We start from the raw sequence: 15,041 nt of genomic DNA on the forward strand, positions 1-15,041 counted from the left end.
TCCTTTTGGAAACAGCTAAAATGCACATGGTCCCCATTCTTAAGACAATGCTAAAAAGAGATCAGCCTTCTTACATGCTCTTTGGATTTTAGATGCCCTCGTGTGTTTCTGAAAGGAGAGTAAAGAAGCACTAGAAATATTAAATTGCCTCTCAAATATGAGGCTAAATCACAGAGCTGACCAATAGATAGGAACTGTTCCACATGATGGAGTCACTGGGGAGCCAAGTGGGGCTGCTTGTCAACTGTATATCCCCTGACACTGGAGTGGCAAAGAGGAGATATCTGATACTGTCTGCATTGGAAAGGGCCTGTAGGATGTCACTTGTATATGTGTCTAAAACAAGCATTCTGTCAAACTCAAAGCCCTTCGGGAGCTCATCTTTTATTCTGGCAGATTGATTTATTATTTTTTTTTTCTCCTGGGTTGTGGGGTGGAAGGGAATTTTCAGAATTCACTGTGACGCAGGTTCCCCTTGCCTTGAAACACTGCTGAGTGGGCAGCAGTGGAAGGAGGTTCAGGTGTTGGCATAAAGGATGACCTCCTCTCATTCTTGCTAATTCTGCCCAGCTGCTCTGGCTGGGCTGGGCAGCAGGAGCAGGCCCGGGCTCTGAGTGTCAGCCCAGAAGCTGTTTCTCGGTGGGACTGACAGTGTGGGGGAACAGCAGGCAGGCTGTGAGCTTGAAGAGCTTCCTGGACTGAATGTGAGCCGTGAGTGAACAGCTCACTGCAGCCTTTTGGTTTGGATGTGCAGTTTGTGTAGCCTTATGTCTCAGAGAAACAAGTCCAGCAGAAAACAGGGATTGTGTTCTGGCTCTGTGAATATCAGATGGGGCAAGACACATTTTGTGCCAGACACCAAGAAGACACTCCAGCTTTTTGTGCCAGAGATGGCTCAAGCCATGTCAGCAGAAAGGCTGTGTGGTGTACACAAGATGTGTACCAGGGCAGGGGGAAAAGGAGAATGCTGTAAATTAATCATTATTCAACATTATCAAAGAGCAATTCTTTAGCTTAGCTTAGTTATGGCTTTCACATAATTAAGTTCCCAAGAATGAAATACCTCTTTTTTTTTTTTAGTTTGGGTTTTGGTTTGTTTTTTTTTCTATTAGAGACACATGTACAGGTTCAACTGACACTTTTTTTTTGTTTGTTTTGCCAGAAAATTAAAATGTGAAATCTTCCAAAACAGAAAAAGATATTCTGTAAAGGTGTGCAAAAAAGGGAAGCTCCTCAAGGTGAGGAGCTCATTGTTGTATGGAGGGAGATAAGTGTATAGGTGTAGAATAGAAAATCAATTTTATTAGGACTTGCTTGCCTTTTATAGTTAGGTGGCAAATAACACAACTATGTGACCTGACAGCTGATGAAGTTGAGCTGGAGATCATCTGAGTGCTTTGAAAACTTTGCTTTCTTTTTAATGAATTCCATGATAAATAGAATCAAAATCCCCTTTTAAATGATGTTGATAATACTTCATTTGAATAAAATCAGGACTCAGTTCCGGGAGCTGAATATACAGTAGAGCTAAAAGTAGGTTGGAGTCCTAATCTAAACTATCTGAGGTAGTCTTATTGAATCTTTTATTCAAAAAGTCTCTGAGAATTCCTCCAGAAGCCACACACCAGTTGATTAGGTGACTTTCTTATCATAAACTTTCTGGTTGACAAAAAGTTTCTGAATGTTCTCCCTGGGTTCAATGCCAAGAATTGTAATAGGGAAAAAAACCTTAGAGTGTGTTTATATGTTCACGTCATTCATGTGTGTAAATAGTTGTAGGAGCTTCTTTGATTTATATGGTCAGCAGATGTTGGAGCTTAAAGCACCTGCTAAGAAAAGCAGATTCTTTACAGCCATGGCTCAGCCTCGTCTCCATTGGTTTTTATTTTTCCCCTGGCCTCCTTGCTGTGGCCCAGCAGTATCTGTGCTATGAGTTCATCTGTGCAGGCAGCGTCTGCGGTGGGTCTTGGATGCTCTGCTCTGTGCATCTGCCAGCCCTGCTTTGATGATGCAGCCAAGCCACTGCTGGTTGAAATGTGAAAAATGCCAGAAGCGTCTTTTTCTGTGTGTACAAAACCAGCCCAGGAGGCCTGTGACATGAAGAAAGCATAACTCATTCTACTATGCTGCTTAAAAAAACCCCAGCAAAACCCAAAATAAATAAAAGAGGCTTGCTAGCAACACCTAGGCAGCACTGCAGCTCAAAGCAGAGGCTTGTATTATAAAACCTTGAGAGCTGACAAAAGAAGTCATATTAAGAAACAATGAAGGAACTAAATTAATCCTAAACAGACAAACTTTTTGCTCCACTGTTTTCCTTGTACCTATCAGTGTGTCTGGGAACATCTTGCTTGCTATTTCTAGGAGCTGCCCATATTTTCAGTCAAATCGCATTGGTTTTAGCCCCCATATATTTGGTTACACAGTAATAAAAACAATCTAATGTTCATAGCTGCTCTCCTCCCAGCATAACCTCTACTGCCTGTGCCATCTCTGGCTTTCAAAATAGATGCACAGCAGATGTGGAGCAAGCAGGCCAGAGCTACGAGTTTGACACTAGGCATCAGCTCGCTGAGGGAAAGGCAGAGGATGGAAAGTCTGTCTTTAGCAGCCTTTGTCTATTTTTAGTGTAACTGCTGTATATGGAACTCAGAACAAGTAATGTGTGCCTCATCAGTAGATGACCTGTTGTTGGGGAATTCATGGGATGCTGACATGAAAAATACCCTGTGGTGCTGGAAACAGTTGAAAACCTCAGACATCTGCACCAAGACACATACAGAAGGGTGATGTCCTCTTCTCTAAGGGCAAACGATACTCCTTGAAGGGAAAAGGCAAACACTGGGCATGGCACTCAGGGCATGCAGGCTGGGGGAGACAGTTCTTACCCACTGGGAGGTGAGATAAATTGGTTTGGGTGCACTGGGGTAGCTGAGTAACAGATGACTCTTGGATGAACAGTGAAATGTTTGTAGCAACTGCATTCCAACCCCTTCCCTGGACAACTCCCATGCAGAAATGTGTGCTTGCCAATCTACAGCGTGCAATGAGGAGCTCTGCCTCACTGGAGTCCTCAGTTGTTATACACAGAACTTCAGTGTGTTTGAATGATGTAACTGAAATGTGAAAATAAGGTTTGCCTACCTTAAAAAAAAAAATAATAAATTACATCACATTTCGCAAATCCACCACTGATAAGGTTTTTAATTCAGTTATAAATCTCTAAATTATATTTAGATCCAGGTTGCTGCTGTTAAAAGTGTCTGTAATACTGTGAATACTCTGCCAAGGACAGAAGCTGGAGAGTTAAAGGAATACATCATACCAATTAGTTAATGATGTACTTTTGTCTGGCCAAGTATTGTTAAAAAAAAAAATCTGGAGAGTATTAAAGGAAGTGACATAGTTTGGCATCTTGACTGATACTGTGTGATCCTTGACCTCATTTAATTGAAGTACTAACTGATCTTAAATACAGTATTTCTTTCAGCTCAGACTGATGTTCGTGCTTGTAGAGCCAGTCCTCTGCCATGGCTGTTCATCACCTGCTTTTAGTTCTCAGTAAGCCTTGGCTTCTGCCTTGTCCTGTGTTACTGAAGTCCTTGCCTCGGTATTTGTCTCGAGAGATAGAGTATCAGCCCCTAGCACAGGAGGTACTCTCTGTAGATGTTACTCTGCTACGCTGTTAGGAGATGTAGGACAAGTCTAAGTCATCTCCCCATGATGGAGATGATGGACTGGGACAGTTACCTCTAAAGTAGCTAACACAGCCCTCCCGCTGTTTGTATCAATGGGAGCTGTTTTACTTAATCTGAAATCAAGTCCCTTCCAGTTGGGAGAGTGATTTCTCTTAGCCTTCACCTCGATCTGTTACAACTGTTCCCTCTCATCTTTTCTGACAGCTGGCAAGTTAGAACTGAGGATTGCTGAGGTTTGTTTGTCAGAACACGACTTTGTGGGTTTTTCTGCCATCTGGCCTGCCAGATAGTGAGAAGTAGTAAAAACAGATGGTGTGTTACAGGGTGGAAATGAGAGCAGGGCATTTGTATTGTTCAGCAAACTGGCATGCTGTCCTGGCAGAAGCCAGCTCTGGGGAAGGTGTTTTTGGCTTTGCTGCATCTCATTCACTAAAGCACTCTCCTTTGAACACTGACTGGATCAAATTCTTTGAGCAGAGCATTTAATCTTGTGCCTGGCATTAAGTTGTAGCTTTATTCTGAGACACATCAGAGAATAGCCTGATGTGTTATAATGGACTCTACTGCTGAGCTGGGATGGACTGTGTGCAGAGAGTTCCCAGGTCATTGAATGACTAGAAAGGAAATGGGAGAAGAATTAAATCTGTGGTGTGCAAATTAAGTTAGATGAAACATTTTCTTAATCAGATGTGACAATCATACTGCTGTAGTTTATTAGTGATAAGCTAATATAGGTTATCCATAGCTGATGGAATTGGCATATCATTCCTCATTGAACTCATTCCTAATTTAAGGCAGAGGCCTTCATCCTTTGACTGAGTGAAAGTGGTGCTGACACAAAGCAAGAGGCTTTCCTGGGTTTAGGATTGCACACAGAAATAGTCCTGTTTGTGAGTGACAAACTCAGTTTGAAAAGGCAGCCTCAGGAATGTGGGAAAAGCAGAAATGACTTGGGCATCATCAGCACAGCTCAAAATTGGTGTTGAATGAAAAAAGAAAAACCCCTTAACAGTAGAAACAGTAAATATGTATTATTGGCACAAAGATGTGTGAGAGGCCAGTGCATCTCATGCTAATCACCATGCTGAAATGGAGAAATAGATCCACTGCCTCAGCTGATACAGGGGACCAACACAGAGTGAACACCTCTGAGGTACCTGGTCCAGGGAAGAATTCCTTCCCCTGGCTGGGGACAGGAGATGCAGGTGACACACACAGCGTCCAGTGAAGACCAGGGAGGGCAGCTGGATCCCTTCTGTGGAGAGATGATTCTGTTGATGGCCAAGATTTTGTTTTGCCCAGATGGTTACTGATGCAGAACATAAAAGTAACCAGGGAAACTTAGTGTGGAGATGCTCTGGCATCCATCCTGGTGAAATCTTAAAAAATCTAAGATCTTTCTGCTTGAAAGGAAGGGAAGACATGGGGCTTGATGAATAGAGTATGACTGATCTCTAGAAGAAATTATTACACTTAAAAATTATTAGGCTGGAAACTCAGATCTTTTCCCCCTAAAAAAACCAAGGAGAGGTGAGGGGTGACAAGACTTGAAACAGTAAGGTGAATTTAATCACGTATATACAATACAGCTCTGAGGGACAAAATGCTGAGGAAGAATGTTGAAGATATTATTTAACTTCTTTAATGATCTTGAAAGGTAGTAGGCAGTACATTAATGAACGGATAATAAATTAGGAGGATCTTTGGATAGATAAATGATAAAAAAGGTGCATTGATTTCTTAATACAGAAAGAATAGCAAAATGATTTTCAAGCAATGGCCACTGAAGACAGGTGTGAATGCCAGAAATATCTAAGATTAAATAAGTACTTGTATAAAACAGGGGGTGTTCTGGCTGCATGGTGTTTGAAGCTAAAAAATTGTGCTTAAGCTGCTTCTTCTAGTAAATAAATTACTGTCCTGTACTTTCTAATTATTTAAATTTTGGTAATTTATCCTTCATAATAGGTTTTCCAAAAATGTTTAACTGGGAACCAACAATACATTGCTAGTATCGTATTGTGAAGTTGTTTCCAAAATGTTCTTGAAATATTAGCTGTCCTTTTCCCATTTGCATCTGTTTGTTCCCCTGCAGCTGGATCATCAAGCTAAGGGAAAAATTATCATTGACTATGTTGCCCAGTATTTGACTGCAGCTGAAAAATGGGAAAACATTGCACAAGATAATCTATAATTCCTCCTCTACCTCTACACAATAACAACAGGAAAAAAAATAGTAGAGTCCTGAGTTAAATATGAAATGTACCTTAAAATTAGATGGCTAGCAGCAAAACCCTCTTGGCCAGGCTATTTGGAAGAGAAGGTCCCTGAACTAAGGCAGTTTAGATAAAGTTGAATCACAGGAAAGGAATGTGAGCATTCCAGCTTCTGAGTGCATGCTGTGCCATAGAGTAATTGCATGGCTTGTTTCAGGCTGCTTAGGGTAAGGGTGATGTGAAGTGTTCCCTTTGCTCAAAGACAAGATGTTTTGATCACAAGCTTAGGAGAAAAGACAGTTGTCTATTGATATTGCAAACATTTTTCTTGTATTCTTAAACTTCTGTAATGGAATCCTTGCAATTATTTTGGTTCAGTGATGGAGCAGTAAATATTTGCTGAAGTGCTGAAAAAGTAAAACCACATGACAAACTTTTTATTATGTGTTGATGGAAAACTAAAATACTTTTATTAAGTACCTTAGGAACAAGGTTGATAATTAATTGTAATAGGAATGTAACTAATTTCTAGTTTCTCTGTTTAGGTAAGGCCCAAAAAGCCTCGATGTTTTATGGTTTGTGTTTGTTGTGTATGTATCATCTGGTGGCACAAAGCTGGTCTTGGAGGGGGTTTTGTGTCAAGAACTTGATTCTCTCAAACTGCTAGAAACAGCAGCCCATAGCTTATGCAGTGTGTCTTACATGCATTCCTTCCTCTGACTTTTGCATGTATGACTGTAATTTGGCATTTATTTACTCATTGTGTTCTTTTGAATCTGTTTCTTATTAGACCAAAACTATCCAAGCAGTGTAAGCAGGAGAGTTTCCAGGAGGAAGCTCTTGAGGATCATGGAGAGCTGGGTCTTGCATAGTGTTGGTCCTTCTCCCTCACCCTGCAGACTGCAGCTTTCTACTTGCTGATGTGCCAGGTAAAAATCCAAACTGCTGGCACATCACCCAGGCAAATATTCTGATGTTCTCACTGAAGCATGGGAAAGGGCTCCCAGGAGATGCCGTGTTTCTTAGAGGCCTCAGCTGCAGCTGTGGTTTCTGGAGATAACATTTGATTAAATGAAAGCTGCCTCTCAGCACAGTTTGTGGAGCCACAGTACCCTCCCCTGCTCTTTGTGCTCACAGCTCCCCTTGACTGGGCTGGGCTGAGGAGCCTCCTGCAGCAGGATGCAGCTGTGATTTGTTAACTTGTGTGGAAGCAAGCCTTGCCCACCCTGAGCAGCCTGCAGGGGCTCCCCACTTCTGCCTTGTCCCCTTGTGCTGTTCAGGGGTAGCCTGGCGGTGCTCTCTTTTGCCTCCCAGCAGCGCTCCCCCAACAGCTCCCTGGAAGTGCTTGTTGTAGTGTAGAAACCCTGAGCTGGGGCAGTTAAAGACGTGTGTAGGGAAATTTCTCTGGAAACACAACTATTGTGAGTACCAAGGCTTCTTTGGAAGCTCCCAGCTATCAAAATTCTGGAGCCTTCTCCTGGAGTCATGCTAGAAGCTCGTGAACAGCTCTTTACACTTTAACCAAGGATGTAGTTTTGCTATAGACCACATACAGCCATTGTGTTTAATTTTGGAAAAATGCATTCAAATGAAATGGAGGTGACTGGACGAGCTTGGTCTCAGGGGAAAGAGGCAGCAAAAACCTGCTCTAGGTGCCAAGTGCTAGGAAGGGGCCCTAAATCCAGTAAGAAAAACACATGGAAAACTTCTTGGGTGAAAAGTATTGATACTGTGGTCTATTTTGCATGTAAAGTTTTTTATTTTCTTATGTTTGGGGGTTTTTGCCTAAAACTGTGTGCATGTTTGGGTTCTTTAGATTCAGTAACTTCAGCTTTATGAAACTTGTGATTAACTGAAAAGGGACCTTTTTTAAAAAAATGACAATAAAACTCTGCCCTTTGTTTTACTGGTTACTCTAAGTATTGAGCGATTTGATCTTTTCTGCTGTGCAACCAAAATGACTTTTTTCCAAGCTGTCCTGCAGTGAGAGTGGTTCTCACTGCTCCTTGTTAGTTGGCCCCAGGAATGTTCTAACAATGAATTATTTTGCAAATCTTTTGAGGTGGAGACTTCTAATTTTGTACTCTGTCTTGCTGGTATCCCTTGGGCATAGACACTGATTAACAACATACCTGTAACACACAATCCATAGTCCATAGATACTGATATTGAGAGCTCTAAGTGTCAAGAGAAAACATGGCTCAGGACTGCTGTCACCAGGATCTAATTAGATATCTCTGCCACCCTCACCTACTAGGTCAGGCTTTCAGTGAAACATCTGTTTCTGAGTGCTAGTACCTTATGAAACTGTAATTTTTTTAAATCCAGGCTTAGTACTCTTTCTGAATAAGTAGGTTAAATGTGCCATGTTAATTTGAGAGAGAATGTAGCAATAAGGGGCAATCATGTACAATTGGAAAGAAATATTTACGGTCAGTTTAGCAGGATCAGCTATCAGATGACCTCTGACATCCACCATCATCTACTGAAGAGCTAATTAGCTGTAAAAGTAGATGACAAGTCAATTGCATCAGCACAAAGGATAAATTTGTCTTTTTGGGTTTTACTGATGATAAAGTCTGCTAGATAAAGAGAGCCACCTGCATGTGAAAAGCAAACTTTCCTGAAGGAAGGTGCAGTTGTAAAGAGAAGCATAAAGCAAGGTAAAGGTACAGAATGAGGGGGTGTTTGGGGTGAAATGGGTGCAGGTTCTCATAGCTACAGTGAGGTAATGAAGCACAGGAGACAATTCAGTCTGTGGACAGTAGATTTACTTCCATGCCAATTCAGATTGTCCTGGCTTTTAAAAAGCTGAGCATCCTCATTGGAGTGCTTTGAGTGTGCCTTTTTTTTGGTTGGTGTTGTACCATGCTGTTCTCTGCCTTGAATGTTGCATTGGTGGCTTTACCCAGTAACAACTCTGAGTTACCCCTTTTTTCTTGCTGCTTCTGAAATGCTGGTTATCATTGTGAATGCCATTTAGGGTACAAAGACTGGATCTACCAAAGGGCTTAAAAACACTAGTTGCTAGTTAAAAAATACAGTAAGGGAAAAAGAGGAGCAAATTGCGCTTTCTCTAGTACATGAGATGGACTCTGTGGTGTATAGTAAATCTACTTAGCAAGTGATTCCCCCTTCTATAGTAGCACAGTTAACTACACTGACTAATTTAATGAAATAAAAAGTGAGTGTTTATGTTTGAAGGGGACCTGCACAGTTATGCTCACATTGAGAATGTGCTTTATGCCATTCTGGACCTGGGAAATGCCTCTTCTGTATTAGCAAGTGGGTCAGGCATGGTTGCCACTAATTTTTATGTACACCCCCGAGTTTCTGGAGTAGTAGCCCTAATCCAGGCCAGGTTGTTCTCAATTGTCTTCTGCTGCTGAAACACTCTGACAGCTGTTACAATTGCGGCAGCTGCTCTGTCTTCATTACGTGGTTGAACTAAAAACCAAAATGAAAACAACTCAGGCCAATTTCTAAGGTTCATAGCTGAGCACACATCCTTAACAAAGCTGAGGGGCAGTTACTTGATTGTTCCAAGAAACTGGATCAGTAAAACTGTAGCTGTAGGGAAGTCTCAAAACCTTTAGCTAGGATGCTTTAGCCCTACTAAACTTCGCAACTTCTACACCACTGTGGGCTCTGATTAACTGGACTATCTTTAAAGAGGTTTAATGAGTTAACAGAAGCCACTTCTTGCCTCTGTTCTTTAAGAGCTGAGCTACATGGCTTTTGAAATACCTATGGTGTTTTTTCCTCCAATGTGTGTCCTAATGATTCAAGTGATTAATCCAGGGAATTCAAAAGGGAAAGGATGAATCTCCTGCTAGGCACATGCTGGACAACAGCATCCCTGACACATTTGGCCAGGGACTCACAGGGAAAGTGGTGTGCAGAAAGTAGCACTCTACTATTGTACTATGTGCTTTTTACTTTTTGGTAGAAATGCTTCAACAATAAAAAAAGACCCATATAAATTCAAACTGCAGTCCAGAGCAGATTGAATTTTTATATATATGAATAATGCAGGTTTAGTTAGGATAATTTTTTTTCTTTTTTTAGTTTGAAGTCATTTGAAGGTGTGGGGCACAGTAAAATTATCTATTGAAGTCTGCAATGCTCAGCTGCTTCTATTGCTTTTCGTATTTTAATAAAAAGTCCTCTTTAAAGATATCTTTTAAAATTATTTATTAAAAAGGAGAACATTTTCTTCTGCTGTTGTCCCCTTTTATTTTATTCCAACTCTTCTATCATGCCTGCTTCTGTGGTGCATGAATGTTTAGCTACCAGAGCACCACAGCAGACCAGCATGAAATGGTATAAAACACTGTCCTGCCAATGAGAAAGCATGATGGAATATTTTAAAGGGCTGTGCCGGTCAGGGAGAGCACCTTCAAGCTAATGTGAAATCTGACTGGCATGATGGAGACAGGTAGAATTATACACCTACTCCACCTTGTGCCAGTCAGAATCCCAGCAGCAACATTTGGTACCAGCTGCAGCCTGTTAATTGTGTGTTCAGGGAGACTGGCAAAAAGGGTATTACATTGCTTCAAATTGAGTGAAACAAGAATAAGCAAGATAAAATACCTTTAAATGCTTCTGAGAGGGCAACTTGCTGGCACAGTTAGCTGGTGTTTCTGAGATAAATGGTGGTGTATCACTCAACAGAGAGCTTCAGCTGCATGTGTTGAATTCCAGGTGCAGGGAAAAGTCTGTCTCCTAAATTGTTTGCTAAGGGAATAAATTACAATGATGTTTTTGAAACAGATAAATGAAGGTAAGACGTTGAAGGCAGGGTATGCAGATGACTTTTACAGCACTTCCTTTTAGTTTTACTTAACAAAGGCATCAGATAGTTACTCCAGGCTTTGGTATGGCAAGAAGGCAGCCTAGTTAGAACAGAGGGTGTAATTTAATAAAATGCCAATGGTAAGAACACTGGTGATGGTTTAGTTTGACTTGGGAATTGACGTACAAACAGGTACACAGGAAAAATAATAGAGTTTATGGATCTACATCTCAATAATGGCCAAATGAAGAAGAACCAGAAGTGGAGCAAATTCGGGCCTTTGTTACACAGGGTAATGTGTCAGAAGAGAGAAGTGCAGAGGTCCCAATTCAGCTTTCTTTTGTGCCTTACTTATGTCAGTGAAATACTCATGCACCAGGAGCATGTGGGTTCAAGTCTTTATTTTCTAAAATAAATAATTTTCAGGAAACAATTGTGACAAAGGCATGCAAATCTTAGATACCTGAGGCACAACATGTAAATATCAAAGTACCAGGAGGACAATTAGAGATGAGTTTTAGCTACACATTTAGCTACAATAAGCTGTTCATCACAAAGGGTGTGAGATACTTGAGTGTTCTCTATATTATAGAGTGACAAAGCTCGTCCATTTGGCTGAACACTCAATGTACCTTCCTGGAATGCTTTGCCTTTCAAATCTGCAAGCAAACAGCTGACTCTGCATTGCAGTGTTTGTTCTACCTGTCCTCATCAGGTCTGTACAAGCTGGAGGAAAGATGTTGATGGAAGTAATCGATAGAGTAAAGAATGATGAACCAATGAAAAGAATCTGACTGAAAGGCCACGACAGAGACCACAACAGTCATGACAGTATCATAATTGTCATTTTGGGGGGTGCTAAATTGAAATGCTAGCACAGAAATTACAGAATCGATAATTTAAACCTTTGCAAGTGTAAGGTTTTAGAAGAAAAGGCCAAGAGCAAAAACTGTTGTACACAGAGGAACATTTCCCCTACTCTTTAGTTTACCAGTACAATCTTCAGTCATGATGGGATTCCAGGCCTGTTTGCAGACTCTTTCAAACAGCAATAGTATGTCAAAGAACTGGAGGGTGTGGGGGAAAGGGTGTTTTTATATGTGGAGATTACAGAAGTCAGGATTCTCCTGGGTTGTATTGCTATCAGCTGCTTGTGTGACTCTAAGCACAAAACATATGACTTCCTGATGACTCCATTTTTCCAACAGAAAAAGGGTTGTGCCTTTTAAATTTGTGTTTTGAGGGTTCTTTGCTACACTTTGCATGGGTGGCAACTGTAAAAGTTCATATGCAACTTTCAGCTTTGCATTGCAATGATGTCAGCTATAGTAAAAATGTCATATAATAGTGTCAGCTATAGTAAAAATGCGGCTTCAGTTCTTGATTCACAAACTCTCCTATTAATATTTGCCATGCTGGGAGTTTATGGCAAGAATATGACTGAAGGTTTACAACCCTTGTGGAACCATGCCGGACAGTGTCATGATGGGTAAGAAAATATGTTGTTTATGTTGTTTTTAAATCTGTGACAACACTGCTGTGCACAGGATCTGGGTTTTAATTTCACAAGTTGAAAGATCTGTTTACATTTGAAAGAAAGTCAAAAGCTCTAAAAAAAAAAAAAGAAAAAAAAAGGACAAAAAAGACCTAAACTGGACAGGAGGAAAGAAAGTGAAATACTGGAGGTGAAAGGTAAGCATATAGAGAAAATGGAAAAGGATATGTAAAAACTTTGCTAGATGTCTTGAAGAGCCATATCTGCAAAGATAAAATCAAAGCTGAGGCTGGCAGGCCTCTAGAAACAAGAGGAGCTCCTCTCACAGGGGCCGAGTCAAGGGGAGTTATCTCTTGACCCGCTGGCAACTCCATTCCTGATTCAGCAGTTTTCAGGGGCTAATCTTTGCAGAAGATCAGCTCTTAAAAAAATTATGAGCTAACAGAGATTCTCAAAAGCCCTGTGTAATTTTGAAAATGTGATCGCTGGTATGTGGTTCCTTAGTGCATGTGAGTCTGTATTGCTCTGAAGATGGAAAGAAATGCTATTTAGTCTTAAACCTTAAACTTCAGTTGGTAGGCAGGCTGTAGCCTTTATTTGTTTTCATGCATAAAAAGGAAAAGTAATTTTTAAAGTAGGAAAATTCATTATAATTACCAAAAAATACCTTCACTTGTTCCAAGGAGTTAGGTTTTGTTAATAAATCTGCATTTGCCATGAAAGAATCAAGCCTGAGTTCTTAATTATTACTGTTTTCTGACTCTATGCTGCAACTGCACCTTATCAAGATCTCATATAACTTAGGTTTTTCTGTACTCTTCTATTTTGCCTGGGTTCTACTCACCTTATTCAAGGCTGACAAACTCCATGTAATGTGCACCAATAGCTTTTTTCAGATGCATTCTGCTTTAATTGCCATGTGTCATATATTTCCAACCAGCTTGTGCTTTTGCAGAAAAAATTTAAACATCTCCATAAAGCAGTTAAAAAAAATATCCAAAACTAAGCTAAGCTTGAACCATGAATATATTAATGAAAATCTCAATCTGTTCATGGGCATTTTGTGAGCCACAAAAAGCAGCATTAATCAAGTCTATTACCCAGTTTGCATTTTTCACTTGATGGTAAGAAATGTCACAGCATTTGACCCTCTAAGTTCTGGTAGTAACACAGGCAAGGGAACTTGATTTTCAGCTTTCTCTTTGTATTCTTTATAACTTTTGTTTGAGAATAGGATTTTCTCCTTCTGAGGACTATTAAGGCAAAAGTGTGTTTATTAGCTCACACAGTGTCCATGGATTTCCCTGTACCTTCAGATGAAAACAAAGCCTGGCACTTGGAGTGTGTGTCCTGCCCATAATTCATGCTGGAGGTGTCAATCAGTAAGCTAAAATGTCTACAGGTATCTGTGTCCATGTCCACAGGGTAATATTGCTTTTCATTTTCTAGTGAAGGGCATTATTCCGGTAATGGCACCATTCCCAGTGCATCCGTGAGCTTGCCTAGAAGTAAAGCATAGCTCCTGAATATAGGTCAGGAAAGGACGTTTTTATAACTTGTGTCCTTGATGGAAACTGGTATATGCTGAATTTGCAAAAAGTCTGAGTTCAGTGTCATCCGTTTTCAGTATTTCCCGAACAATTGATTTATTTCACATTATTAATGAACTTTGCAGCAGTTCCACTTGTCAGGCCTACTCTGCAGGGGTCAATAATGAGAGGAAACCTGATGTTAGTGGATCCAGCTTAAGTGATTCTGTCATGCTAACGATTCAATATATCAGGACAAATGTCAGCTCCTTCCAATATGTTAATTCCTCTGATCCTATTTGCATAAACTACAGTCAATGAAATACAAGTTTTCCCTCTAGGATAGGTAATGGATATTTGTAAAGGATTTTTTATTTTCCTTTTTCTGAGTTTCTAAGAAGGCTGGGGAGAATGGGACCTCATTCCTGAACTCCATGTGTCACCTGGAAGCAAAGATGTGGCTTTATTTGAATATGAGCTGTGCATCCATCATATCTGATTTTGTAGACTTCAGAAGGAACTGAATGTGGGGTTGATTTCTGGTCTGCTGTGCTCTAAAGAAAGGATTAAACCCTCAGGTTAGTGTGCTGTAAGACATTTCCCAGCTTTTCTGGCAAAAATGTTGCCTAATTCTGTGTCTTCATAAAATGAAACCTGTCAAGTACCCTTGGTAGCTCTGCACTGGAAAGCTTTTGGAGCATGTACTTCTGGCTCTCTGTTGTCTGAGTTCTCAGTTGCTTAAGCTGGAAGTTTTTCTTGGATTCTTTAGTTTTCTGAAATGCTTACCTGTGGCTCGTAAGTTCTTTAACGTAACTTTAGCATTGTTTGCACCTGAATTTACCACAGGAATGACCTTACTTACTCCTTAAAGCGCAGTTCTGTCTACACCAGCCTTCCTTTAGGAATAAAAAAAAATACTTTATGAATATTAGAAATAGGAAAAAACATATTCCAGATACTTTTTGGAAGAGATATTATTTGTTTTCATGCACTTTCTTGTGGCCCATTTGCTGCCTTGCTTGGTACCTGAAGATGCTACAGTATTTTAGTAACTTAAACATTTTTTTCCACAAGCAACTTAAAGGCATGTTTTTAAAACAAACTTTTGCTGAGGTTCTCTGTCACCACTTTGCTCCTACCAAGATTAAATTAAAAATGAGGGATTTTGTTTAGTACTTCCCCTCTTCCCTGAACTTTTGAGATAATGCTGCAGTGTTTAGGGACAGCAATAAAAGCATGGAATACTAATGGTTGAAAACACCATGGGGGGAATCAGTCCTTCCCACAGCATGTTAAAGTTTCAAA

This window comes from Poecile atricapillus, chromosome 4 (genome assembly GCF_030490865.1).
Source record: "Poecile atricapillus isolate bPoeAtr1 chromosome 4, bPoeAtr1.hap1, whole genome shotgun sequence".
Classification (NCBI taxonomy): Eukaryota; Metazoa; Chordata; class Aves; order Passeriformes; family Paridae; genus Poecile; species Poecile atricapillus.